The 16467-nt window shown below is 42.3% G+C and overlaps 1 long non-coding RNA gene across 1 annotated transcript in view; it reads right to left on the bottom strand.

Annotated features, from left to right (window-relative positions):
* The window catches only part of LOC126537619 (uncharacterized), a 50891-nt gene extending 49226 nt beyond the window's left edge, over positions 1-1665 (bottom strand). Inside the window, exon 1 of the long non-coding RNA XR_007600812.3 lies at positions 1530-1665. This is a non-coding gene — a long non-coding RNA (uncharacterized lncRNA). The remainder of the gene's footprint in view (positions 1-1529) is intronic.
* Positions 1666-16467: the final 14802 nt, after the last annotated feature.

The following is a 16467-nucleotide window of genomic DNA, read 5'->3' on the forward strand; positions in this document are numbered from 1 at the left end:
TGCTTTCACCAATTGCGGGCTATATTTTCTGATATTCCTTAATACGCCAGCACAATACACATTTTACAAACTGAAAATCGAGCTCTAAAACTAATTATTTCCTGGTATTCATAAAATTATTTCCATTTCTATTGAACAATGAATATGTAGGAGTCTATGTGTGGACGCGCGGATACCATGATCGAAGGCTTTTTTTTGCACGGGTAGAAATGTGATCAAAGATAAAATATATATGCGCCTAAAATGTGATTTCTCAGCGTAACGTTATTGTTTGTGTGTTCTATCTGTATCAGATCTAAGATAGGGAAGTTGTGTACAGTGGTCGTTACGCACGAATAATTTGCTGCTTGTCAGGACCAAGCTCTGCTTAATATTTCCTTAAACGTACGTATTCGCAAGTCACAGTCGCTGTTCTCGTGGCGTATGACCTGATAAATATTAAACCCGTCGTGGCACTTAAAAGAAAATGACAAAATATATTGTTTCTAGTTACCTGAATAATCACAATTGAAAGGGAAGAAAAACTAAATGCTGGACGGACAGAGAAAACAGGATCATCAAACAAGGATTCTAATCGTATTCGACTGCCGCGATCAGCTGCGAAATGGAAGTCTTTTTGGGCGCGAATAATTTTCACCATTGCAACGTTTCTCGTTGGAAGTGCTTGAGCACAGAATCTTTGTTCACTTCACTTCACTCTATTACCTTAAAGACCGTCGCTTATGAAGTCTTTAAGGGGTCGACTCACGTAAGAGATGGGCCAACAAATGAAAGGTGCAAAGAACAGTCTTCATGTGGAACAGTGTGCTGTGACGTTTTCTGCAAGAGTTGATGGAGACGTGATAGCTCCAATGTCGGAGGGAAGGCCATTGCAGTTCTCTGCTGTAAGAAGAACAAAACGAGGCAGCGAAAGTGGCAGTGCCACCACGTAAGCCTTCAATTTGATACGGATGGGTAATGCAGTTCGATATACGCGTCGGTGGGATGATGTAGGGCGCGCCATTGATGAAGCTGTGCTAAGCACTTTTGAAGCAGAGAGAGGCTGGCGATGCGGCGACGCACAGAAAATTTAGAAGACCACATTCGCTCTTGAGGGATGATATGATTATGTCGTATGAGCATGAAGAATGGATGGACTATAGCGGCACGATTTTGCACGGTTTCTAATTCGCTGATTAAGCATACTTGGTGCGGACTCGAGGGAGGCGCCGAATATTCCTGTTTAGATCTGATTAGAGATTTATATGCGAGAACTTTTATTTTATGTGGGGCATGACGCAAGTGACGCTTTAAACAACCGAGAGATCTGTTAGCTGATGATATGACTTTGCTGAGGTGCGCGGGCCAGGAAAAATCGCAGGATAAGGTGACGCCTAAGTGTTTACAAAATTGAGCTTGTTCAACAGTGGAGTTGAACAAATTCTGTATGCGGTTGCCTGTTGCTGAAGTAAGGCAGCAGCTGCACTCAAAGATCACATTACCATGAAGCGTAACCATCGGCCAATTTTTTTCACCCGGAGTTGCCTTACCACGTGCGCGCAAATCGCGGAACAGTACAGCACCGGAGAAAGGTGATCCGTCCAGCGAGCAGCGTCGAAGGACATCCAAGGGAGACCGTGTGTCAGCCATCCCACGTCGCCACGAAAACGGGACAGTCGTTCGTCATTCGCTGGATATAACAGCAAATGCTCCAGGGTAAGTCAATTCTAACTTACGTGCACATTCTGCGTTTATGACATGCTATCGCCAAGAAATCGTCGCGACGTTAGCCAATGCGATTGACAACGGACTAGGAATGCGCGCTGTGTCTCTCCTTGTTCGTCTAAAAAGCTAACCGTCGCGATAACTGCATGTGATGTTATCACTTGCCGCTATCCGTAAGAGCTTTGAAAATCGCAAATGCTGCCAGAACCATGGTAAGTTCAGTAAGACCTGAAGCGAGGGGACGTATAAATGGTTTGTCTACCAGCCCATGAGGTCGAGCGCTTATATGCGGATCGTGCTTAGCGTACATTTTGTGTGTTTGAATTTATTCAGTTTGGCAGTCTACTGTGTACGGAACGCTGTTGAAATAATGATACACAGAACAGAAGGCGTCGTATTACTGGCGGCATGCTTTCGTTATAGTAAGACACGCGCTTGACGGTGCCTTTCGCCCATGGGCAACCTGCGACCACTGAAGTTACGTGCAACGCCAATACTAGTTAGAAATTTTGCCGCAGGCATTAACTTCATGCTGCAAGAGGTCAGTCGGGCGCGTTAATTGAACTTACGTAAAACGCATGCGGAATTCATATTTTAGGCTGAATAAGACTGAGCTGTTTTTGCTCATCTGTTGAGATTGTGTGATTATATGTCTGATTTTATACTCGTGTTGAAGTTTTAGGGCGCGATGCGAATGCGAAAGGGTGCTTATTTGTACGAACACAGTGAATTGTCAAGCGGCGAGTTATGCATCGGAATCGAATATAACGGCTAAGATGTGGGATTACAGTTGCAGGGTCGTTTTGCATAAGCTTATGTTTTGGACATGCTTGCGCATTTGCTGATATGAGTTGGCGCTTCAGAGTTATGTCATAAGAACAGTTACGTCACCCTTCCTCTGGGGGTTACAAGCGTTATCTGTGCATTTTGCTACTGCATGGCAGATCAGAATATTTTTATCGCTTTTATATTTTACAGCGAAGTTGTACACCTCTACCGTCCAAGGAAATTTTCGTGTCGTTGGCGTGGCAAGCAAAAAAATCCCCATAAGTGGGCCGATCCCGAAGATAGTGCAATACCCGCCCGACCCGCGGCGTATCTGACGCAGGCGCTAAGCACTCCCCATACGTGGGCCGATGCCGTATATTGTGCAATGCCGGGCCGAGCCGCGGCGTAGATGACACAGGTGCTAAGCTCTCCCCATACGTGGGCCGATCCCGAAGATAGTGCAATACCCGCCCGAACCGCGGCGTAGGTGACGCAGGCGCTAAGCACTCCCCATACGTGGGCCGATACCGTAGATAGTGCAATGCCGGGCCGACCCACGGCGGAGGTGAAGCAAGCGTTAAGCACTGCCCATACGTGAGTCGATCCCGAAGATAGTGCACTCCCTCCTGTGCCATTCCAAAAGTCCGTAGTATCCCAAGTCATTCCAAAAAAAACAAATTTCGGGGGGAGGGGGCTGCTGCCTCACCTCTACCATTGTTAACTTTGACAGTAATATTCACATACAGAAAAAGTGTACATGTATTGGAAAGTGTGTGGCACCCATTTAGTGTGAAATTTTCTTAGCCGAATTTGACTGTTTGCTTCAGCAAGAATTGAACCAGGACATTGTTTTTAGAATTCATAGATATGTGGATGATTTTCTTGTCTTTTTATCTGTTCCACATAATGACATTAGTACTGCAGTAGCTGAGCGAGTGTTCCTTTGTTTTAAACAATGCTCGCTTTTGTCATCTTTCACAATGGAACTTTCTCACAATGGCACACTCTGGCTTTTAGAGTTAGCGCTCTATTTTAACTGTGATAAACACCTTTGTTGGGAATATTTGCCACGTTCTAAGGCCATTTTACCTTTTGACTCCTCTCACACCAAACTGGTAAAACGGGGTATAGCTTCGTCATGCCTCAAGTCATCCCTGACCAAGTCTTGTGCACACAGGGTCGGTCACAGTTTTGAAAGCCTCGGGATTCCCTTCGAGTGTGCTAGTCGCAGTGGGTTCAACTCTTTTAAAGAAGCTCCAGGCTCCGCCCAATGCTATGCCATACCAGGGGCCAAATAAGTTTGTCGTGATGCCATATGTCCACATGATTTCACACAATCTAAAAAGGTCCAGGCAAAAACACGGCGTTGACCTCGTCTTCACAGCTCCTCTCAAGCTTTCTCGGTTGTGCACCCTTGCAAACGGCCATAAGAAGAACAAGACCTCTGAAAAGAAACACACGAAACCACTCGCCTCCTGTGCCACCGAAGTGGTATATAAGATACCACTCGACTGTGGGAAGTTTACATCGGGCAGACGGGGTGCTGTCTAAATGGCAGGCTAAGAGAACATTGCTCATCTTTAAAGACCCTGAGCAACTCCGTGCACCTTCCTGTGCACTGCAAGGATTCTGGCTGTAAACCCCTTTTCGATAAAACCGAGATTATAAACGGATCTAAAGGCAGACTCGAAAAGGAAATCCTCGAGTCTGGTCACATTCACGCTCATGCTAACCTTTGCATTAGTGCCCCGTCAGTGCACCTGATGGATAAGAAATTTACCTTCCTCGTCCTTGGCTGAAGTTTCTACTCCCTCTCCTCTGTCCTCCTCCCACCGTAGGTTTTTTTTGGAATGACTTCTGTCAGGCCACTTGCACGTGCCCTTTTTGCTATCACCTACACTATAGCTGTCATTGATGTAGTGATGCATGCCCCGTTGTTTGGTGAATTTTATATTTAAAACATGTAAAGATTTTTTTACAGTTCTCGACGGCAGTGCATGGGCGATAACGTTCCTGGTTGTTTGTCTCTGAAAATATACTTAGTTGCAAGTGAGCGTCTTTCCTGAGCACGTCTCCTTATTCCGATTTGGCAGCGGTGGCAGCTCGTGGGAACACGTACTAATCGAGGAATCCTGCTTGTTACAGCTTCCATGCATTGCTGATGCAAGCCATCGTACTTGCCTTTTGACCTGGTCCTGTACCGTGCGGGAAGCGCTGCAAAGAGTGCCACGCCGGAAGCCCCGATGCGCTGATCATCTCGCTTCACCGTGTCTACGAGCTTCGCCCAGCGCATGCGCACCTAGCAAGCTTCGGGAGCTGTTATAGGGGGGCGTTTTGCTCCTTAGCGATCATTTGGCAGCGGTGGCAGCTCGTGGGAACACGTACTAATCGAGGAAACCTGCTTGTTACAGGTTGGTGTTCAAATCATTTCTTACTATTGTGTTCAGAGTCAACTTACAACGTTGCTGCTGCCGCTGCCATAGTGTTGCCATAGTGTTGCCATGTAGTCCTGTTGGCTGTTCGTTGGCAAGGTTTGCCTTGTTTCGTGCTCGCTTCATTGTTTGTGTTCGCATTACCTGATAGTGTTGAATAGAGCTTAGTGCAATTATGCCGCAGAAGTGTTGGACATGTTCGAAAAACTTCGAAAATGACTAACATTTAACTTGCAATCGATGCAGCAAAAAGTATCATATCGGTAAATGTTCTGGTGTCTACAAGAAGAATTTGAAAAAAATGGATAAGGATGAAGTCAAGGCTTGGGAATGCGACATGTGCAAAAGAGAACAAAAAAAGGATGACACTGATTCTGATAGCAGTGGCACGGAAACGCCCCCGCTAAAGAAATTAACTGAGTCGGGAGGGCAGGGCTCTTTGGCTATGCTGATCGACGGCCTAAATAAGAAGCTAGTGGAAGTCTTGTGTACGCTTGGAAAACTTGAAAAAAAGGTAGACAAGCAATGCGCCACAACTGCGACTATTGAAGAGTCAACGAACTTTTTGGCAGCCAAGTTTGAAGAGCTCCTGAAAAAGGTCGGGGATCAGCAGAGACAAATTGCTCAATTGCAGAAAACCACAGAAGAACTGGAAAAAAATTTAAAAAAGAAAGACAATGACATCTCAAAGCTTAGAGAATGTGTTGAAAGTGCTGAGCAGTACTCAAGAAGGAAAAATGTCGAAATACACGGCGTTCCACACACAGAAGGTCAGGATCTGTACCAGGTCTTGGTGGATCTTAGCGGCAAGCTTGATGTCCCCTTGCCTGAAAGGCACTCTTTGGAAGGGGTACACAGATTGAAGGCACAGAAGGACAAAATCGCTCCTATAATCGTCAGGTTTACAGAACAAGCAACCCGAGACTTGTGGCTGTCAAAGAAAAATGTCCTCCGAAAAAACAAAATTTTCATCAATGAAAACTTAACGAAAACGCAGAAAGAACTGTTTTGGAAATGCAGAAAACTTGCCAAAGAGCTCGACTATAAGTTTGTGTGGACACGAAACGGCAAGATTCTAGTTCGAAAGGCGGAAGGCGCGAGTGTGATAAGCATTACCACTGAGAATGATCTTGCAAAAATGTCCTAGATGGCCTCGTTCAGTTCTTTTCATGATTGGGACCTTCACGTTACAAATACCCTAGCTGACAACAAAACGAAACGAGAACTTGGCTTAGTACACATAAATGTGCGCAGCATAAAGAAAAATTGGGATCAATTATGCGCATACTTACACACGAGACTCTTTAACGTCGATGTAATTGTGATTACCGAGATTAATCTGAATGCAAGTGAACAAGGTAGATACACGCTCAGGGGTTACTCACAGATTGCTTTATGCCGAGAAAATCGAAGAGGAGGAGGAGTTCTTGTATTTGTGAAAGATAACTGGGTTTTTAACAGGCTCGAAGTAGCTTTTGATTATGCAGAAGTTGTTATTGTCACCCTAAGTAAAGTAGATGTGACCTACACCGTATGTGCGATATACAGGCCTCCCAACATGAACACAGACTTATTTCTAGAGGAGTTAAACTCTCTGTTGAAGAAATATATGAATGAGAAGCAGCTTATACTGGTAGGAGATTTGAATATCGACATAATGCAAGTGTCTAGGAAAGCGGTGACAGATTATCTTAATTTGCTAGCAGAATATGGACTGGTCAATGTAATTAATGAATACACTAGAGAGGAATATTTGGGTTCAAGAGTAACGAAAACCTGCATTGATCATATTGTCGTTCGGCTCGGACAGCAGTGCTATGCAAGCGGCGTAATTAAAGTCAAGCTAGCAGATCATTACTTCATATCACTTGTAGTCATGTCTGACAATGATGCAGAGCATTGCGAAGTAAGAACAAAAAAACTAATTATAGACAACGCAAAAGTTGACATGTACATAAAAGACACAGATTGGATTTCACTTTTACATTTAGACCAAGCCAGTTTATATGCCAAATTTGTTGAAACTTTCAGGATGATATACGTAAAGTCTTCTAAAATCATAACAATCAAGCAAAGAAATCCTAATACAAAATGGATTACGAGTGATATTATTGAGTTATGCTTTCAAAAAGACAAAGCATGGCAAAGGTGCAGAAAAGAACCAGGCAACGAACAACACAGAGTGCAATTTCGAACTTTACGAAACGCGGTGACAGCTAAGTTACGCCTGGAAAAAAGAAAATATTTGATGCGCCGATTTTCGGAATGCAGAAAGGACGTGAAAAAGACTTGGACTGCGGCAAACGAATTAATGGGCAGATCCAAACGTGCTAGCGTCGATGATACCGTAAAAACAAATTTCCCAAATGAAAATATACAGATGCTATGCAATAAATTTAATGAAACTTTTATTTCTGCAGTAGAGAAGCTGAAAAAAAAACGGAGAGTGACCAACATTTAGAATACGAGCCGAAACGCACATGCGCGCATTCAGCTTATCTTCCAGCGATGACCGAAGTTGATCTTTGGACGATAATTCAAGGCATGGCAAAGTTCAAACCACCGGGGTTTGATAAAATCCGCCCTCGAGATTTGTACTTCAACTTTCACAGACTAAAACAAGTACTTTTAAAGATTCTAAACGGAATTTTCGAAACTGGCATAATACCCAAAGAACTAAAAATTTCAATCGTAAGACCTGTCTACAAAAACGGAAAGAGAAGTGATTGCGCAAATTACAGATCGATAGCCATATTGTCCACAATAGCGCATATAATGGAAAAATATGTGGTCTCTGTAATGCAGTCATTCTGTGAAAAGTATTCTCTGAATAACATGGCACAGTTTGGTTTCGCAAAGAATAAAAACACAATTAATCTGCTTGAAGAATTCTCTGACTATATTAGTACGTCAATAGAAAATAATAATGTAGTGTTAGCCTTATTTTTAGACCTATCAAAGGCTTTTGACACAGTAGTACATAAGATATTACTCAACAAGCTAAAGAATCTAGGATTCAGAGGTCACTTCTATAATTTTTTTCTAAATTATTTTACTGATCGACTACAATGCGTTAAACTAGATGATAGCTACAGCAATTTCAAATTAATAACGTGTGGTGTGCCCCAAGGAAGCACGCTAGGGCCAATACTCTTTAATATATATGTCTCGGCCTCCTACCACTGAAGTCAAAACTTTTTCAGTACGCTGATGACACTGCGATAGCGCTACAAATGAGTGACTATAACTCGGAATGTCAAATCTTCCAAAGGGACATATCAGTAATCGTAGAATGGTTTGCACATAATTCAATTTTTATAAATCATCAAAAAACTAAACTAATCTGCTTCAGGAATCCACATAAGGTGCTTTCATTTAACATGAATGTATATTTGCACGCTCCACATTGCAACGCATGTATTTGTCAACCATTACAGTTTGAGCGTGTGGTCAAGTATTTAGGAATTTTTTTTTTTGATCAGCATCTAACTTGGAATAACCATGTCATACACGTTTGTGGAAAGCTAAGAGCTGTCGCGGCCATGATGTATAGTCTGCGCGGGAAAACTCCTATTAACCTAAGAGTTACTATATACAAGGCATTAGCAGAATAACGTTATATACGTTATATATATAACGTTATATGGTACATGTTCTGACTATAAAAAGCAAGCGATTGATCGCGTAGTCAAGTGAATTGTCAACAGCATAACTTATGGAACCGGACTAGAACAATCAAAGAGAAAAGAAAAGTATAACATTCTAGGAATGCTTCCAGTACAGGAGCTATTTAAGTATGTGGTTGTAACACGCTATTATTGTTCAAATTCTTTTAAAGTATTGGTAAAAAAAGATGTTGCGTTACGAAAAACAGAAAGGTATTTCAAGCCAAGGGTGTTAACAAACTATGGAAAGAAAACAAGAAAGTATTATGTCCCTGACACTTTTAATGAACTTGATGCAACACTGTATGATATCAATTCAAAAGGTAAAATGATGACAAATGTGAGGAAGTGGTATTCAACTGTCTATTGTAATATGAGATTTTTTATTGGGATTCTTACGTGGCTGGAAAACGTAGTATTTATTCTTTGTGTGTTAGAATATTTTACTTTGAAGTTGTATAATTTTGAACGGTAATTGTAAGTTTCATATCTCTATTGAAAGCTGTACCACCTGCTGCTTGGTCTTCTAACAAGCACGATGTGCTTAGATTGACCAGCAAACAAAATCTGTCAAAAAAATGTATTTTAAATAAAGTCTGATTTGATTTGATTTCTGCGCTCCCTTTGCCAAAATCATGTCAAACCAACTAGCCCAACAGCTTACTATTCCAATGATTGTGGTATTTGCCCCTCCAGCGCTGCAATGAGTCCAAGTCAAGATCCTGAAGTATGTGTCATATGTAATTGTGTCCACCGACTGTCTCTATCGGTATGCCACTAGAAAGTACAGAGGATTTATGTCTCAATTGTCGCAACATTTATTTTAATTCCATCCTCAAGAATTTATTTTATTTATTTTCCTGGCCATTGTGAACTTGCACACATTGAAGTTTCGGATAGTTTGGCAAAAGCATTGCATAGCGGGCCTGTAGGGTTTTTTTTTATTATTTAGCGCCTTACCCTTCTGACTGGCCAAATTATGTCGACACCAACAGTGCATCCCTCCTTGCCGTACTGGATTACGAAAAATTTCGCACTTCCTTGGAATGTCTGTTCCATGTTCCTCATAACAGTACACGGTGCCATTTAGTATTCTACAATGTGGAATTCGGCACTTGCACCTGCAAATGAGTAAGTGTAGGTTTGTATTGCAACGGAAATAAGAACATGAGTGCTTGTTCAATTGTCTTGATCACATTGCTGGTGCCTTCTTCAATGTGCGAAAATGGCTTGTAACAATATAGTTAAGTGTTTGATGTGAGGATGTGGAGTAGAATAAGTTTCTGCTTTTCCGCTGAAGGTATTCAGCCGAAAAAAAAATTTCACAACTAACCATTTTGCATGTTGGCCTTCGAATCTTGTAGATAATGTGAGCAGCCTGGGGTGTGCCTGAAGAGTAATGTTAGTTTGTGCATGATCATATTGCTACTGGAAAGATGACATCTTAAGCACTTTTTTTCATGCAATTAACACAAATGTTTCCATCTTTCCTCTTGTGACTCGATCATAAGTAGACCTGTTCTTTTTTCGTTACTTTGTCGTTTATTTTGTTACATATCAGTATTATGCACTATCAAGTTAGTGAGGATATGAAGCTATTTCATGTATTCATGGAGAATGCTAGCCAATCCCTCACCATGGGTATGTGCCACATGTCACAGGCAATAGTCATTCTAGTCTCTCTTCTTCTGGTAAAAGTATCCCAAAGCCCAATTTGTCTGCTTACAGAGCAGTTGAGATTTAGACATCAATGCCAGCTCACAAAGCGTCTCATACGGCAATCAGCCAGCCACCTCTGCAGATGGAGAATTCTGCAGTTGCACGGAACGATAATGCCTCGCCTCTACCCGACGCTCCACGGCTACCTCTGCCCACTCTGCAACGTACCCGGCACTCTGGCACACTTGCTCCTGGAATGCCCGTGGCAGGAGGGCAGCGTAATGCAACCAGAAATGGACGCAAAACGAGCACAAGAAGCAAACCACTTATTCGAAACGTGGGAGGCCAAGCTAGCCCTCGGGGACCTGGAAGACCAACGACAACTCTTCGCCAGGGCCAAGAGGGCGGTCGAAGCCAGAGGTTTCCTGGACTAAGGAGCCGTCCCACCTTAGGGTGATACCGGGCCTCGCTCGGGACACTGTTTCGTACAATAAACGTTTCTTTCTCTCTCTACCCACCAATCATACTGTTTCTGTTGTCCTTGGCAGAGATTTTGATTGTACACAGTGAGAATAAATTGTAGGACCATAAAAAATGCGATGACAGTGGCCATATATAGTTGAAATTATAGTAGATTACGACCAGCATTAGCTCAAGCCCGGCTAAAGGTCTGCGGTATGTAAAAAATAATAACGTGCTGGTTTCCGTATGCTATAGCTGTTATGTGCATTAAGCTAACAACTTCTTTCTGGGCAACATCACCCAGGAATGCCCACTCCAAACACTCTGTCACATGCACTTCGACAGCATCTGCTTTGATCAACGTAATTGCATATGAGTAAAGATGGATCTAGTTCACTAAAAATTGACTATGTTCCATTCGAATGGAGCCAAACCATTCTCGCAAAGTTCTCAAAACCAGCCTAGCAAGTTTCGAGAAGATTTACTCTGGCAAACAGACAAAATAAAAGTTATTTGAAATAACTGCTGCAATTGCGATGAGGTTTCGGCATGCATTTCAATATTCTTCGCCTTCATACAATCTCTAGTAATAGTGAACCTTCCCAATTGGCAAGGGTCATGAATGAATTCTTCACAAGGCTCAACTATTTTGTTGTTGGCCTATATTGTTTCTATAGGAAGAGTGCAGAACAAAACTATTTTGGCTTCGTGCTGTCTTAACATCCTATAACTGCCTTAGATGTGGGGCCATATGATATTCATCAATAAATACTTACACGGGATTTATATCATGCCGCTAAAGATGTGTCCCTCGTGCTTACATGTAAAGGAGCACTAACATTAAACTTTTGCACTGAATTTTTTTATATTAATTTGGTTGCACATGGCAGCTTTTATGACCACACCATGCCACTGAAAGCTGGGTTTGCTTCGAGCGATTCTTAATGTGTGCCAAGACCTGCTTCATTAAATAAAAATTTCTTTGACTCTTCTCAAACATGTAAATTAAAATTAATTTCATTCTGCTGTTCTATAAGTCACAACCACGATACAATTACGACCCTAGCAAAACTTCTAATAGAAGTTTGTTTTAGTTTAATACAGTTTACTTTTAGTTGTATGTTTCGTATTAGACCAATAGAAATTTCTATTAGTTGTAATGACTGTACTGACGTATTAGTCTTATACAGTGTTGCGTGTCTACTAGTTTCTGTAATAGATTAATAGGTCGTATTGACCTTATACAAATTGTTGCTCTTCCATTATGCGACATGCATTGTTGAATTCCGTTACTCTTGTAAGCTGCTTGTTTATTGCAAGGGTGAAAGTTTACGAAAAATTAGACTGCATTTGGGACCGTTTGCATAGAGAGGTGTCTCTAATAAATCGCTCAATCATTAAGAATTCTGTTGTACAAAACGTGCAGCACACTGCATTCGTACGTTTGTATTAGTTTCATTGCACTACGCTAGTGAAAATGGCCCCTATCTCTCAACGACATACACCAAAGCGACGCACGCCTGCATGGTTTTGCCAGTTTTGCTTCACTGGGGACGTGTCATAACTAGGCCTCTGTTCAGCCTCGTCGCGATGAGTCGTTGAGCAAACAGCTAGTGCTTAGAGCACAGTCAGATACTTCTCCCCGAAAAAGAAATAAACACAACGAACAACCAGCCGTAATGTGCAAGACAGAGTCGCGGTGCCCGGTGAGTTTACGAACGATGGTGCAATCGCAACAGCCATATTTCTTTGCCACTGAAGTTTTCTTAGTGCCGTATCTTCTCTTGAAGTGCTCATAAAGTAATGTTAAACTTGTAACCTAAATTGATAAAGTAATGCCGCATATAAGAGGCCCCAGTATTTATTGACAACAAAGGGCAGTATCGCTGAGAAGGGAACACGGCCTTTACGGAATCCTGCCTGGTCCTTTGCTTGACAGAAGTCTAAGGTATTCCTGATTCTATTTGCGATTACTTTCGTAAATACGTTGTAGGCAACAGACAGTAAGCTGATCGGTCTATAATTTTTCAAGTCTTTGGCATCCCCTTTCTTATGGATTAGGATTATGTTAGCGTTCTTCCAAGATTCAGGTACGTTCGAGGTCATGAGGCATTGTGTATATAGGGTGGCCAGTCTTTCTAGGACAGTGTTCCCACCATCCTTCAACAAATCTGCTGTTACCTGATACTCCCCAGCTGCCTTCCCCCTTTGCATAGCTCCCAAGGCGTTCTTTGCCTCTTCAGGCGTTACTTATGGGACTTCAAGTTCCTCTAGACTATTCTCTCTCACCTTATCGTCGTGGGTGTTACTGGTACTGTATAAATCTCTATAGAACTCCTCAGCCACTTGAACTATCTCATCCATATTAGTAACGATATTGCCGGCTTTATCACTGAAGGCATACATCTGATTCTTGCCTATTCCTAGTTTCTTCTTCACGGCTTTTAGACTTCCTCCGTTCCTGAGAGCATGTTCAATTCTATTAATATTATAGTTCCTTATGTCAGCTGTCTTACGCTTGTTGATTAACTTAGAAAGTTCCGCCAGTTCTATTCTAGCTGTAGGGTTAGAGGCTTTCATACATTGGCGTTTCTTGATCAGATCTTTCGTCTCCTGCGATAGCTTACTGGTTTCCTCTTTAACGGCGTTACCACCGACTTCTATTGCGCACTCCTTAATGATGCCCATAAGATTGTCGTTCATTGCTTCAACCCTTATATATAGCTTTCTTTGATTACTAGAAAGCGTTTGATTCAGTCGAAACCTCAGCAGTCATGTATTCATTACGGAATCATGGTGTAGACGAGCCGTATGTGAAAATACTGAAAGATATCTATAGCGGCTCCACAGCCACCGTAGTCCTCCAGAAAGAAAGTAACAAAATCTCAATAAAGAAAGGCGTCAGGCAGGGACATACGATCTCTCCAATGCTATTCACAGCGTGTTTACAGGAGGTATTCAGAGACCTGGATTGCGAAGAATTGAGGATAAGAGTTAATGGAAAATACCTTAGTAACTTGCGATTCGCTGATGATATTGCCTTGCTTAGTAACGCAGGAGACCAATTGCAATGCATGCTCACTGACCTGGAGAAGCAAAGCAGAAGGGTGGGTTTAAAAATTAATCTGCAGAAAACTAAAGTAATGTTTAACAGTCTCGGAAGAGAACAGCAGTTTACGATAGGTAGCGAGGCACTGGAAGTGGTAAGGGAATACATCTACTTAGGGCACGTAGTGACCGTGGATCCGGATCATGAAACTGAAATAATCAGAAGAATAAGAATGGGCTGGGGTGCATTTGGCAAGCATACTCAGATCATGAACAGCAGGTCGCCATTATCCCTCAAGAGAAAAGTGTATAACAGCTGTGTCTTACCAGTACTCACGTACGGGGCAGAAACCTGGAGGCTTACGAAAAGGGTTCTACTTAAATCGATGACGACGCAACGAGATATGGAAAGAAGAAATGGTGGGTGTAACGTTAAGGGATAAGAAAAGAGCAGATTGGGTGAGGGAACAAACACGAGTTAATGACATCTTAGTTGAAATAAAGAAAAAGAAATGGGCATGGGCGGGCATGTAATGAGGAGGGAAGATAACCGATGGTCATTAAGGGTTACGGACTGGATTCCAAGGGAAGGGAAGCGCAGCAGGGGGCGGCAGAAAGTTAGGTGGGCGGATGAGATTAAGAAGTTTGCAGGGACAACATGGCCACAGTTAGGACATGACCGGGGTAGTTGGAGAAGTATGGGAGAGGCTTTTGCCCTGCATTGGGCATAACCAGGCTGATGATGATAATGATGCTGATGATGCTGATGATGATGATGATATATGTTTCCACTTCATTTCGCCTGCTGGCACGTTGAAGGAGATCGCCAGACAAGCCAGCGAGATTACATTGTTAATGACTTCCCGGTCTCCTCAATTCAGTCTGAGTACCTATGTAATATATTTTCCCTAACACTGTTGGTCCATATTAACGTCCAATTATTGCCTTGTTTCCTTTTCTCGGAAAGTCGGTTGGTTCACCTGGGGCTGGTGCAGCTTTTGAAGGAAACACGCTTATTCCAGTCAGGAGTTCTCACTTTTTCAATCAGTGCATTTAGAATATTTACATGTATGTATTTGCTATATATGTCTACGTACCCTTAGATTTACCTAGAAGTGCATTCGTCATCTGCATCTCCTTCACACCACGCAGTCAATAAACAGGGTTTATTTCACTATAGTATTGTTTTCTTTGATCATTGTCCCTGATCGATATTCCACAAGCAAGAAGGGCGCGTAATATGACACGATATCAATAAAACTTTCTTGCAGATTTTCCGTCTGTCCGGTACACTGGCCGGCAAGTACATAATGGACAAGCTGGGCCTAAATCCCACAATCTCATCGGTGGGACGAACCCCTGCCACAAATAGCAAAACGACAACTGATCACTAAACCTATTCCCAAAAAAATGCTCCCAGTAAAGCACGACAGTCGTCGTACGGCCAGCGCAATGCAGTTGTGGGATTCAAGTTAAACTTAGAATGTATGCAGACGACTGCGTTATCTACAACACCATCTCTGATGCTCATGATCAGGTTGCGCTAAATAACGTTTTTTCATTGTTTTGTAACTGGAGTGAAACCTGGCAAATGTCTATTAGCTTAAAGAAGACTGTAGCTATGACCTTTTCAAACAAGAAACAGCCCCTTTCCTTTACTTATACTAATGATGGGGTCAGTCTAATACATGTTACGGAGTTTAGGTACCTCGGTGTAACTCTAACATCAAATTTAAAGTGGCGCAAGCATGTTGAAACAATCTGCAATAAGGCTCGTCGAAAACTTTGGTATCTCCAACGCACGTTAAGCAATTCAACAAGAGAATGCAAATTGACTGCGTACAAAACTTTGGTGAGGCCCATACTAGAATATGCATCGGCTGTTTGGTCACCTCACCTCAAGCACGACATAGCTATGTTAGAATCTGTCCAAAAAAAAGCAATCAGGTTCATTTTTTGTCGCTATGACCGGCAATTCTCGCCTACTTCGCATGCGCACGTTTTAACGTTGCAATCTCTCGAACATCGGCGTACTTCTGATCGCGTTATCCTTCTTCATAAGATAGTTCACACCGGCTTGAGTGTTCTGGCACCGATTTCTTTTGTTGCAGCTTCTGCACGCTGTACTCGACGAACGACGATCTGATTCCCTGAACATTGTGCCCTTCAGGTCAAATCTTGATTCTTTTAAGTTTTCCTTCTTTCCGCGGACGGAGGATTTATGGAATAAACTTGATGGGTCTCTGCGCAGACTCGGTACTGAGCATTTTGAAAATGAATTGCGTAATTATGTATTCTGTTAATGTTTTCTTGTATTCTGGTGAATTTTGTTGAAAGTATTTGTAATTGTATTTTTTTATTATTATTCTGTACTCACTCCTGCTATGTCTCAGAAACTGAGACAGCAGTATTTGTAAATAAAATAAATAAATAAAATATAAATAAGTATAAGGACGACCACTCCGTTGCATATGTGGATGCGGCCGGCGCAGGGCAACCGAAAATACGTTGCGAGCGTAGTGACCGAGAGCGGCCCCATTTTAAACGCGGCCACGGTCGAGACCTTCTCCGCACTTGAGGCAGAGGAGACTGCGATCGTTCTAGCCATCACGAATGACTTCGTTCATACAATCATGAGCGATTCAAAAAGCGCGAACTTAAATTACAGTAAACGCGCTGTTAACAAAAGTACGCAACAAATCTTAAACAATTATTGCCACACTTTCTAT

Source organism: Dermacentor andersoni, chromosome 4, assembly GCF_023375885.2.
Source record: "Dermacentor andersoni chromosome 4, qqDerAnde1_hic_scaffold, whole genome shotgun sequence".
Classification (NCBI taxonomy): Eukaryota; Metazoa; Arthropoda; class Arachnida; order Ixodida; family Ixodidae; genus Dermacentor; species Dermacentor andersoni.